Here is a 23,127-nt window from a genome sequence, read left to right on the forward strand (position 1 = left end):
ACCGTAGATGGTGCAGGCCTATCTGTATATGAATCGCAGTCTCACTACGGGTTCCGCAGATACCGTAGATGGTACAGGCCTATCTGTATATGAATAGCAGTCTCACTACGGGTTCCACAGATACCGTAGATGGTGCCGGCCTATCTGTATATGAATAGCAGTCTCACTAAGGGTTCCGCAGATACCGTAGATGGTGCAGGCCTACCTGTATATGAATAGCTGTCTCCATAAGGGTTCCGCAGATACCGTAGATGGTGCAGGCCTATCTGTATATGAATAGCAGTCTCACTACGGGTTCCGCAGATACCGTAGATGGTACAGGCCTATCTGTATATGAATAGCAGTCTCACTACGGGTTCCGCAGATACCGTAGATGGTGCAGGCCTACCTGTATATGAATAGCTGTCTCAATAAGGGTTCCGCAGATACCGTAGATGGTGCCGGCCTATCTGTATATGAATAGCAGTCTCACTACGGGTTCCGCAGATACCGTAGATGGTGCCGGCCTATCTGTATATGAATAGCACTCTCACTACGGGTTCCGCAGATACCGTAGATGGTGCCGGCCTATCTGTATATGAATAGCAGTCTCACTACGGCTTCCGCAGGTACCGTAGATGGTGCCGGCCTATCTGTATATGAATAGCAGTCTCACTACGGGTTCCGCAGGTACTGTAGATGGTGCCGGCCTATCTGTATATGAATAGCAGTCTCACTACGTGTTCCGCAGATACCGTAGATGGTGCCGGCCTATCTGTATATGAATAGCAGTCTCACTACGTATTCCGCAGGTACCGTAGATGGTGCAGGCCTATCTGTATATAAATAGCAGTCTCACTACGGGTTCCGCAGATACCGTAGATGGTGCCGGCCTATCTGTATATGAATAGCAGTCTCACTACGGGTTCCGCAGATACCGTAGAGGGTGCCGGCCTATCTGTACGTGAATAGCAGTCTCACTACGGGTTCCGCAGATACCGTAGATGGTGCCGGCCTATCTGTATATGAATAGCAGTCTCACTACGGGTTCCGCAGATACCGTAGATGGTGCAGGTCTGTCTGTTTATGAATAGCAGTCTCACTACGGGTTCCGCAGATACCGTAGAGGGTGCCGGCCTATCTGTATGTGAATAGCAGTCTCACTACGTGTTCCGCAGATACCGTAGATGGTGCAGGCCTATCTGTATATGAATAGCAGTCTCACTACAGGTTCCGCAGATACCGTAGATGGTGCAGGCCTATCTGTATATGAATAGCAGTCTCACTACGTGTTCCGCAGATACCGTAGATGGTGCAGGCCTATCTGTATATGAATAGCAGTGTCACTACGCAGATACCGTAGATGGTGCAGGCCTATCTGTATATGAATAGCAGTCTCACTACGTGTTCCGCAGGTACCGTAGAGGGTGCCGGCCTATCTGTACGTGAATAGCAGTCTCACTACGTGTTCCGCAGATACCGTAGATGGTGCAGGCCTATCTGTATATGAATAGCAGTCTCACTACGTGTTCCGCAGATACCGTAGATGGTGTCAGCCTATCTGTATATGAATAGCAGTCTCACTACGGGTTCTGCAGATACCGTAGATGGTGCCGCCCTATCTGTATATGAATAGCAGTCTCACTACGGGTTCCGCAGATACCGTAGAGGGTGCCGGCCTATCTGTACGTGAATAGCAGTCTCACTACGGGTTCCGCAGATACCGTAGATGGTGCCGGCCTATCTGTATATGAATAGCAGTCTCACTACGGGTTCCGCAGATACCGTAGATGGTGCAGGTCTGTCTGTTTATGAATAGCAGTCTCACTACGGGTTCCGCAGATACCGTAGATGGCGCAGGCCTATCTGTATATGAATAGCAGTCTCACTACGGGTTCCGCAGATACCGTAGAGGGTGCCGGCCTATCTGTATATGAATAGCAGTCTCACTACGTGTTCCGCAGATACCGTAGATGGTGCAGGCCTATCTGTATATGAATAGCAGTCTCACTACAGGTTCCGCAGATACCGTAGATGGTGCAGGCCTATCTGTATATGAATAGCAGTCTCACTACGTGTTCCGCAGATACCGTAGATGGTGCAGGCCTATCTGTATATGAATAGCAGTGTCACTACGCAGATACCGTAGATGGTGCAGGCCTATCTGTATATGAATAGCAGTCTCACTACGTGTTCCGCAGGTACCGTAGAGGGTGCCGGCCTATCTGTACGTGAATAGCAGTCTCACTACGTGTTCCGCAGATACCGTAGATGGTGCAGGCCTATCTGTATATGAATAGCAGTCTCACTACGTGTTCCGCAGATACCGTAGATGGTGTCAGCCTATCTGTATATGAATAGCAGTCTCACTACGGGTTCTGCAGATACCGTAGATGGTGCCGCCCTATCTGTATATGAATAGCAGTCTCACTACGGGTTCCGCAGATACCGTAGATGGTGCAGGCCTATCTGTATATGAATAGCAGTCTCACTACGTGTTCCGCAGATACCGTAGATGGTGCCGGCCTATCTGTATATGAATAGCAGTCTCACTATGGGTTCCGCAGATACCGTAGATGGTTCCGGCCTATCTGTATATGAATAGCAGTCTCACTACGGGTTCCGCAGATACCGTAGATGGTGCAGGCCTATCTGTATATGAATAGCAGTCTCACTACGTATTCCGCAGATACCGTAGATGGTGCCGGCCTATCTGTATATGAATAGCAGTCTCACTACGGGTTCCGTAGATACCGTAGATGGCGGCTACCTATCTGTATATGAATAGCAGTCTCACTACGGGTTCGGCAGATACCGTAGATGGTGCAGGCCTATCTGTATATGAATAGCAGTCTCACTACTGGTTCCGCAGATACCGTAGATGGTGCCGGCCTATCTGTATATGAATAGCAGTCTCACTACGGGTTCCGCAGATACCGTAGATGGTGTCGGCCTATCTGTATATGAATAGCAGTCTCACTACGGGTTCCGCAGATACCGTAGATGGTGCAGGCCTACCTGTATATGAATAGCTGTCTCAATAAGGGTTCCGCAGATACCGTAGATGGTGCCGGCCTATCTGTATATGAATAGCAGTCTCACTACGGGTTCCGCAGATACCGTAGATGGTGTCGGCCTATCTGTATATGAATAGCAGTCTCACTACGGGTTCCGCAGATACCGTAGATGGTGCAGGCCTACCTGTATATGAATAGCTGTCTCAATAAGGGTTCCGCAGATACCGTAGATGGTGCCGGCCTTTCTGTATATGAATAGCAGTCTCACTACGGGTTCCGCAGATACCGTAGATGGTGCCGGCCTATCTGCATATGAATAGCAGTCTCACTAAGGGTTCCGCAGATACCGTAGATGGTGCCGGCCTATCTGTATATGAATAGCAGTCTCACTACAGGTTCCGCAGGTACCGTAGAGGGTGCAGGCCTATCTGTATATGAATAGCAGTCTCACTACGGGTTCCGCAGATACCGTAGATGGTGGCAGCCTATCTGTATATGAATAGCAGTCTCACTACGGGTTCCGCAGATACCGTAGAGGGTGCCGGCCTATCTGTACATGAATAGCAGTCTCACTACGTGTTCCGCAGATACCGTAGATGGTGCAGGCCTATCTGTATATGAATAGCAGTCTCACTACTGGTTCCGCAGGTACCGTAGATGGTGCCGGCCTATCTGTATATGAATAGCAGTCTCACTACGGGTTCCGCAGGTACCGTAGATGGTGCAGGCCTATCTGTATATGAATAGCAGTCTCACTACGGGTTCCGCAGATACCGTAGATGGTGCAGGTCTGTCTGTATATGAATAGCTGTCTCAATAAGGGTTCCGTAGATACCGTAGATGGTGCAGGTCTGTCTGTTTATGAATAGCAGTCTCACTACGGGTTCCGCAGATACCGTAGAGGGTGCCGGCCTATCTGTATATGAATAGCAGTCTCACTACGTGTTCCGCAGATACCGTAGATGGTGCAGGCCTATCTGTATATGAATAGCAGTCTCACTACGGGTTCCGCAGATACCGTAGATGGTACAGGCCTATCTGTATATGAATAGCAGTCTCACTACGGGTTCCGCAGATACCGTAGATGGTGCAGGTCTGTCTGTATATGAATAGCTGTCTCAATAAGGGTTCCGTAGATGGTGCAGGTCTGTCTGTTTATGAATAGCAGTCTCACTACGGGTTCCGCAGATACCGTAGAGGGTGCCGGCCTATCTGTATATGAATAGCAGTCTCACTACGTGTTCCGCAGATACCGTAGATGGTGCAGGCCTATCTGTATATGAATAGCAGTCTCACTACTGGTTCCGCAGGTACCGTAGATGGTGCAGGCCTATCTGCATATGAATAGCAGTCTCACTACGGGTTCCGCAGATACCGTAGATGGTGCCGGCCTATCTGCATATGAATAGCAGTCTCACTACGGGTTCCGCAGGTACCGTAGATGGTGCAGGCCTATCTGTATATGAATAGCAGTCTCACTACGGGTTCCGCAGATACCGTAGATGGTGCAGGTCTGTCTGTATATGTGTGAGGATACGGGGTTCTTCTAATCACTCAGACACAGAGCCGATGAAACCAAAGTGATGGTTTATTTCTCACAGCACACAGGAATAGATAATTCACATGAAGCAGAAGTAAATATAGCCCAGAAACAGTATACAGGTAGCAGTACAGATAGTAAGTCCCAGTAGAGGATTTAGGTCCACAGCAATTCCGTGCAGAAGTTCCAGATAAACAAGTCCATACAGCAGAACTATCACTGAGTCCACACAGCAGTGATAGCAGATTAGTCCTTGCAGTAGTAAGTACATATAACTCCACACAGCACTGTTGATGCGTTCCACAAGGTACCCTGGCAGAGAATCACCCCTTAGCCAGAGTCCTGCGACTAACATGCGGAGCTGACCTGCGCAACCTCTTTTAAAACCTTCCAAATGCCCATCATGCCGCGCTCACCTGGGGAGGAGACGCAGGTTCCTGATTGGTGGGACCCCACCTCAGGTATTTCCCTACTCCCTCCCACAGCTGGCCTTCTCCTGCTGACCACATGCTGGGTCAGGCTCCGAGTTGTCTGTGAGGGACCAGGATGGAACAGTGGAAAGTAAACAGAAGGAACAATGACAGGGAAATTGGTTTAAGTCCTGATTGTCCCCTGTGGAGGAGAAGCTTCAAAGAGACATAACCTGGTCCTCAAATGTATTTCCTGTGTGACCATATAAGGATCATAGATGGACTCAATAGGCATGGCAATGATAACCTGTAGTAACCTCATACCAGACTGGCATTCTCATCTAATAACATGCATGACAGCACTAGGTGCCAGGCACAGCACACCTGTATTTACCTGGGTAAGATTATAGTACAGAATATATAGGGTAATGGATGAACACACACATGGGGTAATAGTGACACAAGCCAGAGAGACATGGGAACAGAAGGAATAAAAAGTACATTAAACGCTGTACAGATTGAAACACCACAAATACAGTATTAGCCCCTGCCTATATCTTTACATTTCCTCCCTCTACTTTTTATTTCTTTTTTTTCTTTTCTTAATCCTTGTTCCCGGCATCCTGGGTAATGGTAGTGATGGATCTCCTGGGCTTGCTTGGTGCTGGGTCTGGTTCCTGCTGACGGGACAGGCCATCTGCGTTCCCATGATCTCTGCCCTTTTTGTGAGAGATAGAGAAATTGTATAGTTGTAGGGCTAAGCTCCATCTCAGCAGTCGTCCATTGTCTCCGGCAGTACGCTGTAACCAACTAAGGGGACTGTGATCTGTTACCACTGAGAACTCGCGCCCGTACACGTATGCCTGCAATTTCTTGAGTGCCCAGACTATGGCCAGGCACTCCTTTTCAATAGTGGCATAGGCTATCTCTCGGTCCACAAGTTTTCGGGAGAGAAAGGCAACTGGGTGTTCACAACCATCCTCCCCTACTTGGCTCAACACAGCTCCTATTCCACAACCTGAGGCATCTGTTTGCACAATGAACCGCCGGCGGAAGTCAGGGGCTGCTAACACTGGTGACTGGGACAAAATGTCCTTCAGCTGGGAGAAAGCCTGCTCACACTCTGGGCTCCAGTCAATTTGTCGGGTGTATTTTTTTGTCGTTAAGTCAGTCAGGGGTTTGGCAATGGTGCTGTACTGGGGCACAAATTTACGGTAGTACCCTGCTGTTCCAAGGAAGGCACGTACCTGTTTTTGGTTTGTGGGGCGAGGCCATTTCAGGATGGCCTCAACTTTTGCTGGCTCTGGACGAATATGGCCTCCGCCAACCCTATGCCCGAGGTACGACACCTCTGCCATCCCCATCTGACATTTGTCAGGTCTGATTGTTAACCCTGCCTTGCTGATCCGTGCCAACACCTGGGCCACATGCTGCAGATGCTCCTCCCATGTCTGACTAAAAATGGCTATGTCGTCAAGGTATGCCTGGGCAAAGTCCTGACACCCTGTCAGTAGGTGATCTATGGTACGCTGAAAGGTGGCTGGGGCATTCTTCATCCCAAAGGGCATGGCAGTAAATTCAAAGAGCCCAAATGGGGTGCTGAATGCAGACCTCTCCTGTGCCTCCCTGGTAAGGGGTATCTGCCAGTATCCTTTGCTAAGATCCAGAGTGGATACATAGCGTGCCATTCCCAACCTGTCTAACAACTCATCTACCCGGGGCATGGGGTATGCATCTGTCACGGTCACCTCGTTCAGCCTCCTATAGTCCACGCAGAAGCGGGTACTGCCATCCTTCTTGGGCACTAGGACTACGCTGGCGGCCCAGGGACTATGGGACGGTACAATAACACCAAGCGCCAGCATTTCATCGACCTCCCTTTTCATCATATCAATCACCCCGGGGTTCACCCGATAAGCGGGTTGCCTAGTGGGCCGAGCCTCCCCGGTGTTGACATGATGGGACACTACATGAGTGCGCCCTGGCCTGCTTGTGAATTGTGGCCTCTCTACCTCCAAAACCTCCCTCATCTGTTGTACCTGGGTTTCGGTTAACTGCGAGCCTATGGGCACCACCTCCACTCCTAGGTCCCTCTTGGTTGCTGCTAGAATGTCAGGGATGGGGTCAGTCTCTGGGTCATCCATAGGTGGGCAGCATATTGCCACTGCCCCTATCTCCCTGGTGACATATTTCTTTAACCTATTTATGTGGTAGGTACCCACCCGCTTCCCTGTTGTGTCTAGGGCAATAATGTAATCTACCTGGCCCTGCCGATCCACTACAGTATAAGGCCCTGCCCAGGTCGCCTGTAACTTATGTTTTCGGGCAGGTACTAGCACCATCACTTTCTGTCCAACCTCTAGCTCCCTTTCCTGCGCTCGTTGGTTATAGTATCGGCACTGTCTTTCCTGCGCGCCCAGGGTGTGGTCATGCGCAAGCTGCATCAGCCTGTGCAGTTTCTCCTTCATTTGTACTACATATTCCAAGATGGGAACCTCAGGTTCCTGGAACGACCCTTCCCAGCTTTCCCTGACTAGGTCGAGTGGTCCCCTTACCCTTCGGGCATATAGTAATTCGAAAGGAGAGAATCCGGTGGAATCCTGCGGCACTTCGCGGTACGCGAATAATAGCTGCTGCAAGGACTTCTCCCAGTCTCCCCCCTCTGATTCAGCAAATGCCCGCAGCAACTGCTTTAGGGTCGAATTAAATCTCTCACAGAGACCATTCGTCTGGGGGTGATAAGGGGTGGTGCGTAAGGGATGGACCCCAAAGTGGTCCCATACTGTCTGCAGCAATTCCCCTTGAAATTGTGTACCCTGATCAGTAACTACTTCTTGGGGAAATCCTACGCGACTAAAAATATCCATAAGGGCCTGGGCGATATGTTCAGCATCTATGGATGCCAGTGCCACTGCCTCAGGGTATCTAGTCGCGTAGTCAACTACAGTCAGTATGTATCTCTTTCCTGTTCGGCTCGGCTTCTTAAAAGGCCCCACAATGTCCATAGCCACTCTCTTAAATGGCTCACTTATGACAGGCATGGGTTGTAGGGGCACCCGGCGTGGGGGTCCCCCGAGGCGTTGGCAGACCTCACATGACTCTCTGTACTGTTTTACCTCCTGATTAACCCCAGGCCAGAAGAAATGTCGCAATAGCCGGGCACGGGTTTTCCGAACCCCTAAGTGGCCTGCTAAGGGAATGTCATGGGCAAGGGCCAGCAACCGAGCGCGGTACTGCTGTGGAACAATCAACTGTTTTCTTAGGACCCCGGGCTCTAATGGGTCTGCTTTTGCCGGCACCCGGTACAGTCTCCCCTCTTCCCACATAATGCAATCCTCCTGAGGCCCCCAATCTGTTCGCCCCGCTGCCCTGCGGAGGCTAGCTAGGGAGGGGTCGGTCCTTTGGGCTTCCCTAAATGCTACCCTATCTACTTCCCCCAGATTCTCATCACAGTCAGGCAAGTCTGGTACAGGGTTACTCACCACCGACGGTTCAGGGGTTGTGGCTGTCGTTTCCACCGAGACTCCTGGTGCTGGCGGGAGAGGGTCCTCATGCACTGTCTCCAAAGCCTGTGCTTGGCTCCGGGTGATAGCTCCCACAAAATAACTAGCCAATCCAGCACCCAGATCATTTCCGAGAATAACGTGAGTGGGTAATCCATCCAAAAGTCCCACATTTACCTCTCCAGAGTCCAGGCCCCAGTCCAGGTGTACCCTTGCCATAGGTATTACGGTGATCTGCCCTCCTGCCATGGAAATTTTAACTTTCCGTTTCCTCAGTAGTTGGCGGGGGGGAATTAATTCTGGCCGGATAAGGGTGATAGAGGCTCCCGAGTCTCTCAACCCTTGCAGCTCCTTCCCATTAACTTTTACAGGTTGTAGGTGGGTCTTCATATTATCCGGGGTAGCTTTCCCAATAGCTGCTACCATCTCTACTTGGTATGCTACTTCCTCCGCCTCTGGCGCATCAGGAAAGTAGTCCCCCTCCCCCTCTCCAAATGATTCGTGGCACACAGCCACCCGCGGCACGGCATGTTGGGCACCTGGGAATGGCCGTCTTACCCGGGTACAGTCTCGTAGTAAATGCCCCACCTGGTCACAGTTGTAGCAGCGCCGGCTTCCAGGTGACGCTGGACCCCGAGGCCCTGAATTTCTGGCTATGGAAGCTGGGGTATGTATTGGGGCCGGCCGGTGAGGGGGCAATGGTAGATCACGATCCTGCTGGGCCCGTCGGAGGGTTGTCCTCTCCTCTGTATTGGCACCTCTCCACCGAGGCCTGTTAGCTGTGAACTCATCGGCTAGGTGTGCTGCTTTTTCCGGAGTGGTAGGGTTCCGATCTGCCACCCACTCCCTGATCTCTGGAGGCATCTTGTTTAGCAACTGCTCCAAAATAAAAGCATTTTTAATGTCTGCTACAGCAAGGGCCTTCTTCCCGGCCAGCCACTTATCACAGTTCCTCCGCAGCAAGTTACTGAACTCTATAAATGAGGTATCTCCTTTCCGTACTACAGACCGGAATTTTATGCGATACGATTCAGCGGTCACCGCATATCTGGCAAGCAGCACACTCCGTACCTCCTCATATACCAGGACCTGTTCTGGGCTCAGGGCATGGAATGCCTCCAGCGCCTGTCCTCTCAGACTGGGTACCAAATATCGAGGCCACTCTGCTGCCTCAATTCCATGCATGGTCATAACAGATTCAAACATCTGCAAATGAGTATCAATATCCGAACTGACCTCATCAAAAGGTGGGACCTCATTATATCTCAGCCGGGATGTCTGCCTTATAGCTACTGCCGGGGCGGTTATACCGGTCTGCGCCCCCAATGCGGCTCCCAGTACTGATGCTCCTTGTCCCAGTGCAGCCAGCAACTCCCGCAACTGATCTGTACTTCCAACGGCCAGTGCAGGGCCCATTGTAGAGGTTCCAGTGGTTCCTTGACCCTCGGCCTGCTCTGGGCTGCAGTCCTCATCATCCTCCTGCCCAGGGTGTTCTTGGTCCCATTCAGCTAGCTTTGCCATTAAGTCTGCTCTGGTGTCCGATGCATTAAACTCAATCTGTCTTGTTCGACAGAGGTCCTGTAGTTGATCCTTCTTGCTGTATCGGTAGCATAGCGGGGCGGACTCCATTGCCTGCTGTGGTTTATTCCTTTCTGCTGGTGTCTTGAGTGATCCCACCGCTGCCGCCAAATGTGAGGATACGGGGTTCTTCTAATCACTCAGACACAGAGCCGATGAAACCAAAGTGATGGTTTATTTCTCACAGCACACAGGAATAGATAATTCACATGAAGCAGAAGTAAATATAGCCCAGAAACAGTATACAGGTAGCAGTCCAGATAGTAAGTCCCAGTAGAGGATTTAGGTCCACAGCAATTCCGTGCAGAAGTTCCAGATAAACAAGTCCATACAGCAGAACTATCACTGAGTCCACACAGCAGTGATAGCAGATTAGTCCTTGCAGTAGTAAGTACATATAACTCCACACAGCACTGTTGATGCGTTCCACAAGGTACCCTGGCAGAGAATCACCCCTTAGCCAGAGTCCTGCGACTAACATGCGGAGCTGACCTGCGCAACCTCTTTTAAAACCTTCCAAATGCCCATCATGCCGCGCTCACCTGGGGAGGAGACGCAGGTTCCTGATTGGTGGGACCCCACCTCAGGTATTTCCCTACTCCCTCCCACAGCTGGCCTTCTCCTGCTGACCACATGCTGGGTCAGGCTCCGAGTTGTCTGTGAGAGACCAGGATGGGACAGGGGACAGTAAACAGAAGGAACAATGACAGGGAAATTGGTTTAAGTCCTGATTGTCCCCTGTGGAGGAGAAGCTTCAAAGAGACATTACCTGGTCCTCAAATGTATTTCCTGTGTGACCATATGAGGATCATAAATGGACTCAATAGGCATGGCAATGATAACCTGTAATAACCTCATACCAGACTGGCATCATCCTACCATAACAAACATGACAGCACTAGGTGCCAGGCACAGCACACCTGTATTTACCTGGGTAAGATTATAGTACAGAATATATAGGGTAATGGATGAACACACACATGGGGTAATAGTGACACAAGCCAGAGAGACATGGGAACAGAAGGAATAAAAAGTACATTAAACGCTGTACAGATTGAAACACCACAAATACAGTATTAGCCCCTGCCTATATCTTTACAATATGAATAGCTGTCTCAATAAGGGTTCCGCAGATACCGTAGATGGTGCAGGTCTGTCTGTTTATGAATAGCAGTCTCACTACGGGTTCCGCAGATACCGTAGAGGGTGCCGGCCTATCTGTATATGAATAGCAGTCTCACTACGTGTTCCGCAGATACCGTAGATGGTGCAGGCCTATCTGTATATGAATAGCAGTCTCACTACGGGTTCCGCAGATACCGTAGATGGTACAGGCCTATCTGTATATGAATAGCAGTCTCACTACGGGTTCCGCAGATACCGTAGATGGTGCAGGTCTGTCTGTATATGAATAGCTGTCTCAATAAGGGTTCCGCAGATACCGTAGATGGTGCAGGTCTGTCTGTTTATGAATAGCAGTCTCACTACGGGTTCCGCAGATACCGTAGAGGGTGCCGGCCTATCTGTATATGAATAGCAGTCTCACTACGTGTTCCGCAGATACCGTAGATGGTGCAGGCCTATCTGTATATGAATAGCAGTCTCACTACGAGTTCCGCAGGTACCGTAGATGGTGTCGGCCTATATGTATATGAATAGCAGTCTCACTACGGGTTCCGCAGATACCGTAGATGGTGCAGGCCTATCTGTATATGAATAGCAGTCTCACTACAGGTTCCGCAGATACCGTAGATGGTGTCGGCCTATCTGTATATGAATAGCAGTCTCACTACGGGTTCCGCAGGTACCGTAGATGGTGTCGGCCTATCTGTATATGAATAGCAGTCTCACTACGGATTCCGCAGGTACCGTTGATGGTGCAGGCCTATCTGTATATGAATAGCAGTCTCACTACTGGTTCCGCAGATACCGTAGATGGTGCAGGCCTATCTGTATATGAATAGAAGTCTCACTACCGATTCCGCAGATACCGTAGATGGTGTCGGCCTATCTGTATATGAATAGCAGTCTCACTACGGGTTCCGCAGATACCGTAGATGGTGCAGGCCTATATGTATATGAATAGCAGTCTCACTACGGGTTCCGCAGGTACCGTAGATGGTGTCGGCCTATCTGTATATGAATAGCAGTCTCACTATGGGTTCCGCAGATACCGTACATGGTGTCGGCCTATCTGTATATGAATAGCAGTCTCACTACGGGTTCCGCAGATACCGTACATGGTGTCGGCCTATCTGTATATGAATAGCAGTCTCACTACGGGTTCTGCAGATACCGTAGATGGTGCCGCCCTATCTGTATATGAATAGCAGTCTCACTACGGGTTCCGCAGATACCGTAGATGGTGCAGGCCTATCTGTATATGAATAGCAGTCTCACTACGGGTTCCGCAGATACCGTAGATGGTGCCGGCCTATCTGTATATGAATAGCAGTCTCACTACGGGTTCCGCAGATACCGTAGATGGTGCAGGCCTATCTGTATATGAATCGCAGTCTCACTACGGGTTCCGCAGATACCGTAGATGGTACAGGCCTATCTGTATATGAATAGCAGTCTCACTACGGGTTCCACAGATACCGTAGATGGTGTCAGCCTATCTGTATATGAATAGCAGTCTCACTAAGGGTTCCGCAGATACCGTAGATGGTGCAGGCCTACCTGTATATGAATAGCTGTCTCCATAAGGGTTCCGCAGATACCGTAGATGGTGCAGGCCTATCTGTATATGAATAGCAGTCTCACTACGGGTTCCGCAGATACCGTAGATGGTACAGGCCTATCTGTATATGAATAGCAGTCTCACTACGGGTTCCGCAGATACCGTAGATGGTGCAGGCCTACCTGTATATGAATAGCTGTCTCAATAAGGGTTCCGCAGATACCATAGATGGTGCAGGCCTATCTGTATATGAATAGCAGTCTCACTACGGGTTCCGCAGATACCGTAGATGGTGCCGGCCTATCTGTATATGAATAGCAGTCTCACTACGGGTTCCGCAGATACCGTAGATGGTGCAGGCCTATCTGCATATGAATAGCAGTCTCACTAAGGGTTCCGCAGATACCGTAGATGGTGCCGGCCTATCTGTATATGAATAGCAGTCTCACTACGGGTTCCGCAGATACCGTAGATGGTGCCGGCCTATCTGTATATGAATAGCAGTCTCACTACGGGTTCCGCAGATACCGTAGATGGTGCCGGCCTATATGTATATGAATAGCAGTCTCACTACGGGTTCCGCAGATACCGTAGATGGTGCAGGCCTATCTGTATATGAATCGCAGTCTCACTACGTGTTCCGCAGGTACCGTAGATGGTGCAGGCCTATCTGTATAGGAATAGCAGTCTCACTACGGGTTCCGCAGATACCGTAGATGGTGCAGGCCTATCTGTATATGAATAGCAGTCTCACTACGGGTTCCGCAGTTACCGTAGATGGTGGCAGCCTATCTGTATATGAATAGCAGTCTCACTACGGGTTCCGCAGATACCGTAGATGGTACAGGCCTATCTGTGTATGAATAGCAGTCTCACTACGGGTTCGGCAGATACCGTAGATGGTGCAGGCCTATCTGTATATGAATAGCAGTCTCACTACGGGTTCCGCAGATACCGTAGATGGTGCCGGCCTATCTGTATATGAATAGCAGTCTCACTACGGGTTCCGCAGATACCGTAGATGGTGCCGGCCTATCTGTATATGAATAGCACTCTCACTACGGGTTCCGCAGATACCGTAGATGGTGCCGGCCTATCTGTATATGAATAGCAGTCTCACTACGGCTTCCGCAGGTACCGTAGATGGTGCCGGCCTATCTGTATATGAATAGCAGTCTCACTACGGGTTCCGCAGGTACTGTAGATGGTGCCGGCCTATCTGTATATGAATAGCAGTCTCACTACGGGTTCCGCAGATACCGTAGATGGTACAGGCCTATCTGTGTATGAATAGCAGTCTCACTACGTGTTCCGCAGATACCGTAGATGGTGCCGGCCTATCTGTATATGAATAGCAGTCTCACTACGTATTCCGCAGGTACCGTAGATGGTGCAGGCCTATCTGTATATGAATAGCAGTCTCACTACGGGTTCCGCAGATACCGTAGATGGTGCCGGCCTATCTGTATATGAATAGCAGTCTCACTACGGGTTCCGCAGATACCGTAGAGGGTGCCGGCCTATCTGTACGTGAATAGCAGTCTCACTACGGGTTCCGCAGATACCGTAGATGGTGCAGGCCTATCTGTATATGAATCGCAGTCTCACTACGTGTTCCGCAGGTACCGTAGATGGTGCAGGCCTATCTGTATAGGAATAGCAGTCTCACTACGGGTTCCGCAGATACCGTAGATGGTGCAGGCCTATCTGTATATGAATAGCAGTCTCACTACGGGTTCCGCAGATACCGTAGATGGTGCAGGTCTGTCTGTTTATGAATAGCAGTCTCACTACGGGTTCCGCAGATACCGTAGATGGTGCAGGCCTATCTGTATATGAATAGCAGTCTCACTACGGGTTCCGCAGATACCGTAGAGGGTGCCGGCCTATCTGTATATGAATAGCAGTCTCACTACGTGTTCCGCAGATACCGTAGATGGTGCAGGCCTTTCTGTATATGAATAGCAGTCTCACTACAGGTTCCGCAGATACCGTAGATGGTGCAGGCCTATCTGTATATGAATAGCAGTCTCACTACGTGTTCCGCAGATACCGTAGATGGTGCAGGCCTATCTGTATATGAATAGCAGTCTCACTACAGGTTCCGCATATACCGTAGATGGTGCAGGCCTATCTGTATATGAATAGCAGTCTCACTACGTGTTCCGCAGATACCGTAGATGGTGCAGGCCTATCTGTATATGAATAGCAGTCTCACTACGTGTTCCTCAGATACCGTAGATGGTGCCGGCCTATCTGTATATGAATAGCAGTCTCACTACGGGTTCCGCAGATACCGTAGATGGTGCAGGCCTATCTGTATATGAATAGCAGTCTCACTACGGGTTCCGCAGATACCGTAGATGGTGCAGGCCTATCTGTATATGAATAGCAGTGTCACTACGCGTTACGCAGATACCGTAGATGGTGCAGGCCTATCTGTATATGAATAGCAGTCTCACTACGTGTTCCGCAGGTACCGTAGAGGGTGCCGGCCTATCTGTACGTGAATAGCAGTCTCACTACGTGTTCCGCAGATACCGTAGATGGTGGCAGCCTATCTGTATATGAATAGCAGTCTCACTACGGGTTCCGCAGATACCGTAGATGGTGCCGACCTATCTGTATATGAATAGCAGTCTCACTACGTGTTCCGCAGATACCGTAGATGGTGCAGGCCTATCTGTATATGAATAGCAGTCTCACTAAGGCTTCCGCAGATACCGTAGATGGTGCCGGCCTATCTGTATATGAATAGCAGTCTCACTACGTGTTCCGCAGGTACCGTAGATGGTGCAGGCCTATCTGTATATGAATAGCAGTCTCACTAAGGCTTCCGCAGATACCGTAGATGGTGCCGGCCTATCTGTATATGAATAGCAGTCTCACTACGGGTTCCGCAGATACCGTAGATGGTGCCGGCCTATCTGTATATGAATAGCAGTCTCACTACGGGTTCCGCAGATACCGTAGATGGTGCCGGCCTATCTGTATATGAATAGCTGTCTCAATAAGGGTTCCGCAGATACCATAGATGGTGCCGGCCTATCTGTATATGAATAGCAGTCTCACTACGGGTTCCGCAAATACCGTAGATGGTGCCGGCCTATCTGTATATGAATAGCCGTCTCACTACGTGTTCCGCAGATACCGTAGATGGTGCAGGCCTATCTGTATAGGAATAGCAGTCTCACTACGGGTTCCGCAGATACCGTAGATGGTGCAGGCCTATCTGTATATGAATAGCAGTCTCACTACGTGTTCCGCAGATACCGTAGATGGTGCAGGCCTATCTGTATATGAATAGCAGTCTCACTACGGGTTCCGCAGATACCGTAGAGGGTGCCGGCCTATCTGTATATGAATAGCAGTCTCACTACGTGTTCCGCAGATACCGTAGATGGTGCCGGCCTATCTGTATATGAATAGCAGTCTCACTACGTGTTCCGCAGATACCGTAGATGGTGCCGGCCTATCTGTATATGAATAGCAGTCTCACTACGTGTTCCGCAGATACCGTAGATGGTGCAGGCCTATCTGTATATGAATAGCAGTCTCACGGGTTCCGCAGATACCGTAAAGGGTGCCGGCCTATCTGTACATGAATAGCAGTCTCACTACGTGTTCCGCAGATACCGTAGATGGTGCCGGCCTATCTGTATATGAATAGCAGTCTCACTACGGGTTCCGCAGATACCGTAGATGGTGCCGGCCTATCTGTATATGAATAGCTGTCTCAATAAGGGTTCCGCAGATACCATAGATGGTGCCGGCCTATCTGTATATGAATAGCAGTCTCACTACGGGTTCCGCAGATACCGTAGATGGTGTCGGCCTATCTGTATATGAATAGCAGTCTCACTACGGGTTCCGCAGATACTGTAGATGGTTCCGGCCTATCTGTATATGAATAGCAGTCTCACTACGGGTTCCGCAGATACCGTAGATGGTGCAGGCCTATCTGTATATGAATAGCAGTCTCACTACGTGTTCCGCAGGTACCGTAGATGGTGCCGGCCTTTCTGTATATGAATAGCAGTCTCACTACGTGTTCCGCAGATACCGTAGATGGTGCAGGCCTATCTGTATATGAATAGCAGTCTCACTACGTATTCCGCAGATACCGTAGATGGTGCCGGCCTATCTGTATATGAATAGCAGTCTCACTACGGGTTCCGTAGATACCGTAGATGGCGGCTACCTATCTGTATATGAATAGCAGTCTCACTACGGGTTCGGCAGATACCGTAGATGGTGCCGGCCTATCTGTATATGAATAGCAGTCTCACTACGGGTTCCGCAGATACCGTAGATGGTGTCGGCCTATCTGTATATGTATAGCAGTCTCACTACGGGTTCCGCAGATACCGTAGATGGTGCAGGCCTACCTGTATATGAATAGCTGTCTCAATAAGGGTTCCGCAGATACCGTAGATGGTGCCGGCCTATCTGTATATGAATAGCAGTCTCACTACGGGTTCCGCAGATACCGTAGATGGTGTCGGCCTATCTGTATATGAATAGCAGTCTCACTACGGGTTCCGCAGATACCGTAGATGGTGCAGGCCTACCTGTATATGAATAGCTGTCTCAATAAGGGTTCCGCAGATACCGTAGATGGTGCCGGCCTTTCTGTATATGAATAGCAGTCTCACTACGGGTTCCGCAGATACCGTAGATGGTGCCGGCCTATCTGCATATGAATAGCAGTCTCACTAAGGGTTCCGCAGATACCGTAGATGGTGCCGGCCTATCTGTATATGAATAGCAGTCTCACTACAGGTTCCGCAGGTACCGTAGAGGGTGCAGGCCTATCTGTATATGAATAGCAGTCTCACTACGGGTTCCGCAGATACCGTAGATGGTGGCAGCCTATCTGTATATGAATAGCAGTCTCACTACGGGTTCCGCAGATACCGTAGAGGGTGCCGGCCTATCTGTACATGAATAGCAGTCTCACTACGTGTTCCGCAGATACCGTAGATGGTGCAGGCCTATCTGTATATGAATAGCAGTCTCACTACTGGTTCCGCAGGTACCGTAGATGGTGCCGGCCTATCTGTATATGAATAGCAGTCTCACTACGGGTTCCGCAGGTACCGTAGATGGTGCAGGCCTATCTGTATATGAATAGCAGTCTCACTACGGGTTCCGCAGATACCGTAGATGGTGCAGGTCTGTCTGTATATGAATAGCTGTCTCAATAAGGGTTCCGCAGATACCGTAGATGGTGCAGGTCTGTCTGTTTATGAATAGCAGTCTCACTACGGGTTCCGCAGATACCGTAGAGGGTGCCGGCCTATCTGTATATGAATAGCAGTCTCACTACGGATTCCGCAGGTACCGTAGATGGTGCAGGCCTATCTGTATATGAATAGCAGTCTCACTACTGGTTCTGCAGATACCGTAGATGGTGCAGGTCTGTCTGTATATGAATAGCAGTCTCACTACGGGTTCCGCAGATACCGTAGATGGTGCAGGCCTATCTGTATATGAATCGCAGTCTCACTACGTGTTCCGCAGATAGCGTAGATGGTGCAGGTCTGTCTGTATATGAATAGCAGTCTCACTACGGGTTCCGCAGATAGCGTAGATGGTGCCGGCCTATCTGTATATGAATAGCAGTCTCACTACGTGTTCCGCAGGTACCGTAGATGGTGGCAGCCTATCTGTATATGAATAGCAGTCTCACTACGTGTTCCGCAGGTACCGTAGATGGTGGCAGCCTATCTGTATATGAATAGCAGTCTCACTACGGGTTCCGCAGATACCGTAGATGGTGCCGGCCTATATGTATATGAATAGCAGTCTCACTACGGGTTCCGCAGATACCGTAGATGGTGCCGGCCTATCTGTATATGAATAGCAGTCTCACTACGGGTTCCGCAGATACCGTACATGGTGTCGGCCTATCTGTATATGAATAGCAGTCTCACTACGGGTTCTGCAGATACCGTAGATGGTGCCGCCCTATCTGTATATGAATAGCAGTCTCACTACGGGTTCCGCAGATACCGTAGATGGTGCAGGCCTATCTGTATATGAATAGCAGTCTCACTACGGGTTCCGCAGATACCGTAGATGGTGCCGGCCTATCTGTATATGAATAGCAGTCTCACTACGGGTTCCGCAGATACCGTAGATGGTGCAGGCCTATCTGTATATGAATCGCAGTCTCACTACGGGTTCCGCAGATACCGTAGATGGTGCCGGCCTATCTGTATATGAATAGCAGTCTCACTACGGGTTCCACAGATACCGTAGATGGTGCCGGCCTATCTGTATATGAATAGCAGTCTCACTACGGGTTCCACAGATACCGTAGATGGTGCCGGCCTATCTGTATATGAATAGCAGTCTCACTACGGGTTCCACAGACACCGTAGAGGGTGCAGATCTATCTGTATATGAATAGCAGTCTCACTACGGGTTCCGCAGGTACCGTAGAGGGTGCAGGCCTATCTGTATATGAATAGCAGTCTCACTACAGGTTCCGCAGATACCGTAGATGGTGCAGGCCTATCTGTATATGAATAGCAGTCTCACTACGGGTTCCGCAGATACCGTAGATGGTGGCAGCCTATCTGTATATGAATAGCAGTCTCACTACGGGTTCCGCAGGTACCGTAGATGGTGCCGGCCTATCTGTATATGAATAGCAGTCTCACTACGGGTTCCGCAGATACCGTAGATGGTGCCGGCCTATCTGTATATGAATAGCAGTCTCACTACGGGTTCCGCAGATACCGTAGATGGTGCCGGCCTATCTGTATATGAATAGCAGTCTCACTACGGGTTCCGCAGATACCGTAGATGGTGCCGGCCTATCTGTATATGAATAGCAGTCTCACTACTGGTTCCGCAGGTACCGTAGATGGTGCAGGTCTGTCTGTATATGAATAGCAGTCTCACTACGGGTTCCGCAGATACCGTAGATGGTGCCGGCCTATCTGTATATGAATAGCAGTCTCACTACAGGTTCCGCAGGTACAGTAGATGGTGCAGGTCTGTCTGTATATGAATAGCAGTCTCACTACGGGTTCCGCAGATACCGTAGATGGTGCAGGCCTATCTGTATATGAATAGCAGTCTCACTACGGGTTCCGCAGATACTGTAGATGGTGCCGGCCTATCTGTATATGAATAGCAGTCTCTCTACGGGTTCCGCAGATACCGTAGATGGTGCCGGCCTATATGTATATGAATAGCAGTCTCACTACGGGTTCCGCAGATACCGTAGATGGTGCAGGCCTATCTGTATATGAATCGCAGTCTCACTACGTGTTCCGCAGATAGCGTAGATGGTGCAGGTCTGTCTGTATATGAATAGCAGTCTCACTACGGGTTCCGCAGATAGCGTAGATGGTGCCGGCCTATCTGTATATGAATAGCAGTCTCACTACGTGTTCCGCAGGTACCGTAGATGGTGGCAGCCTATCTGTATATGAATAGCAGTCTCACTACGTGTTCCGCAGGTACCGTAGATGGTGGCAGCCTATCTGTATATGAATAGCAGTCTCACTACGGGTTCCGCAGATACCGTAGATGGTGCCGGCCTATATGTATATGAATAGCAGTCTCACTACGGGTTCCGCAGATACCGTAGATGGTGCCGGCCTATATGTATATGAATAGCAGTCTCACTACGGGTTCCGCAGATACCGTAGATGGTGCCGGCCTATATGTATATGAATAGCAGTCTCACTATGGGTTCCGCAGATACCGTAGATGGTGTCGGCCTATCTGTATATGAATAGCAGTCTCACTACGGGTTCCGCAGTTACCGTAGAAGGTGCAGGCCTATCTGTATATGAATAGCAGTCTCACTACGGGTTCCGCAGATACCGTACATGGTGTCGGCCTATCTGTATATGAATAGCAGTCTCACTACGGGTTCTGCAGATACCGTAGATGGTGCTGCCCTATCTGTATATGAATAGCAGTCTCACTACGTGTTCCGCAGATAGCGTAGATGGTGCCGGCCTATATGTATATGAATAGCAGTCTCACTACGGGTTCCGCAGATACCATAGATGGTGCCGGCCTATCTGTATATGAATAGCAGTCTCACTACGGGTTCCGCAGATACCGTAGATGGTGCCGGACTATCTGTATATGAATAGCAGTCTCACTACGGGTTCCGCAGATACCGTAGATGGTGCCGGACTATCTGTATATGAATAGCAGTCTCACTACGGGTTCCGCAGATACCGTAGATGGTGCAGGTCTATCTGTATATGAATAGCAGTCTCACTACGGGTTCCTAAGATACCGTAGATGGTGCCGGCCTATATGTATATGAATAGCAGTCTCACTACGGGTTCCGCAGATACCATAGATGGTGCCGGCCTATCTGTATATGAATAGCAGTCTCACTACGGGTTCCGCAGATACCGTAGATGGTGTCAGCCTATCTGTATATGAATAGCAGTCTCACTACAGGTTCCGCAGATACCGTTGATGGTGCAGGCCTATCTGTATATGAATAGCAGTCTCACTACGGGATCCGCAGATACCGTAGATGGTGCCGGCCTATCTGTATATGAATAGCAGTGTCACTATGAGTTCCGCAGGTACCGTAGATGGTGCCGGCCTATCTGTATATGAATAGCAGTCTCACTACGGGTTCCGCAGATACCGTAGAGGGTGCCGGACTATCTGTATATGAATAGCAGTCTCACTACAGGTTCCGCAGCAGCCGGACTAAGGGGTGTGTGCACAGCGTTCGTCCCTATATTACACCTAGGGCTGCTCCAAATCCAATTAACATTCCTTGGGCATGTACGGAGTGCTGGGGTGGAGCTTCACTTACGACTCGTATGCGAATTGGATGTCCAGCCGTTACTCCCCCCATACCTTCTGCCTCCTCCTTACTGAGCAACGCTGGCCGCCTCCTGTATCACATCCCCCATTTCGTAGGCTGCGACTCTTTCCTCTTGTACTACGTAGGACCACCCACCTGATGGGCACGTCTTTCACTGTCCGCCACCGCTGCTTATGTATAAAGGGACACCCAGTGACCCTAGAGGAGCTGTCACTTGCCGTCGCTAACTAGCGGTACGCCCGGTCGGTGCAGCGTGACCGAATCTCCTGTCTCCGCGGCCAGGTCACTCCCCGTTTCTTCTGCCGAGCTGCCCCTGCTTGTATCCAGGCCGCCGTCACACCACCAGTTCAGGCCAGGCTCAGGGACTCAGGACTTCACCCGCTGCCACCCGTCCACTCTCCGCCCTCTGCACCACATCGCCTCTAAACTCCGTTTATTGGTCAGTCCTTTTTCCAGTTAACGGTCGCTCTCCTCGGATGCTGTATCCTCCTCCCCCAGCACGCGAACACCACTTTGTCCTGGCGCGTGGGCTTCTAGAAGAATTTTCTCCAGTCCCCTCGTGCCCATCTAGTCCCATTGTCCCTCTGATCCCATAGTACAGGGTGCATTGAAATAGGATCACCCTCAAGGGCATATAACTACCATATAAATTTCATTTATTTACACTCATACAAATCATAGCATCATACTAGGGAGCTACACTTATATCTATAGTAATAATACAGTGACATGACTGGGGAGGTGAGGGGATCCGGGAGTGTCACAGTGACATCACTTATATCTATAGTAATAATACAGAGACATGACTGGGGAGGTGAGGGGATCTGGGAGTGTCACAGTGACATCACTTATATCTGTAGTAATAATACGGGGACATGATTGGAGGTGAGGGGGGATCTGGGAGCGTCACAGTGACATCACTTATATCTATAGTAATAATACAGAGACATGACTGGGGAGGTGAGGGGATCTGGGAGCGTCACAGTGACATCACATATCTATAGTAATAATACAGGGACATGACTGGGGAGGTGAGGGAATCTGGGAGCATCACACTGACATCACATATCTATAGTAATAATACAGGGACATGACGAGAGGTGAGGGGTTCTGGGAGCGTTACAGTGACATCACTTACATCTATAGTAATAATACAGGGACATGATTGGGGAGGTGAGGGGGATCTGGGTGTGTCACTGTGACATCACATATCTATAGTGATAATACAGGGACATGACTGGGGAGGTGAGGGGATCTGGCAGTATTTACAGGGATATTGATGCCTCCCCCATTTCACAGGATTGCACAGTAGTGAAGAAGACATCCAATGAGTGTGAGACACCCAGCAGCCATCCCCGTTTGTTAGAAGGACTAAGCAGAACCCAGAGCTCCATTACGGTGCCTCCACCTCACTCACTGATACATGAGAGACACAGTGACCAGAAGATCCTTGAACTCACCAACAAGATAATTCATCTGCTGACTGGAGAGGTGACTGCTTGGAATGGGGCATTATACAGTAACACCAGGGGATGTGTCTGGGTGATGACTGGAGAGGTGACTGCTGGGAATGGGGCATTATACAGTAACACC

At 49.9% G+C, this 23,127-nt stretch overlaps 1 protein-coding gene and 1 long non-coding RNA gene across 2 annotated transcripts in view; one reads left to right on the forward strand and one right to left on the reverse strand.

The window, feature by feature from the left end:
- LOC134983450 (gastrula zinc finger protein XlCGF26.1-like) overlaps nucleotides 1-23,127 on the reverse strand; it is a 452,758-nt gene that overhangs the window by 67,810 nt on the left and 361,821 nt on the right. The gene's annotated exons all lie outside the window — the stretch shown is intronic.
- Nucleotides 1-23,127, forward strand: part of LOC134983453 (uncharacterized) — a 31,876-nt gene that overhangs the window by 7,978 nt on the left and 771 nt on the right. Inside the window, exon 2 of the long non-coding RNA XR_010191645.1 lies at nucleotides 22,834-23,025. This is a non-coding gene — a long non-coding RNA (uncharacterized LOC134983453). The remainder of the gene's footprint in view (nucleotides 1-22,833; nucleotides 23,026-23,127) is intronic.

This window comes from Pseudophryne corroboree (genome assembly GCF_028390025.1).
Source record: "Pseudophryne corroboree isolate aPseCor3 chromosome 3 unlocalized genomic scaffold, aPseCor3.hap2 SUPER_3_unloc_15, whole genome shotgun sequence".
Taxonomy (NCBI): Eukaryota; Metazoa; Chordata; class Amphibia; order Anura; family Myobatrachidae; genus Pseudophryne; species Pseudophryne corroboree.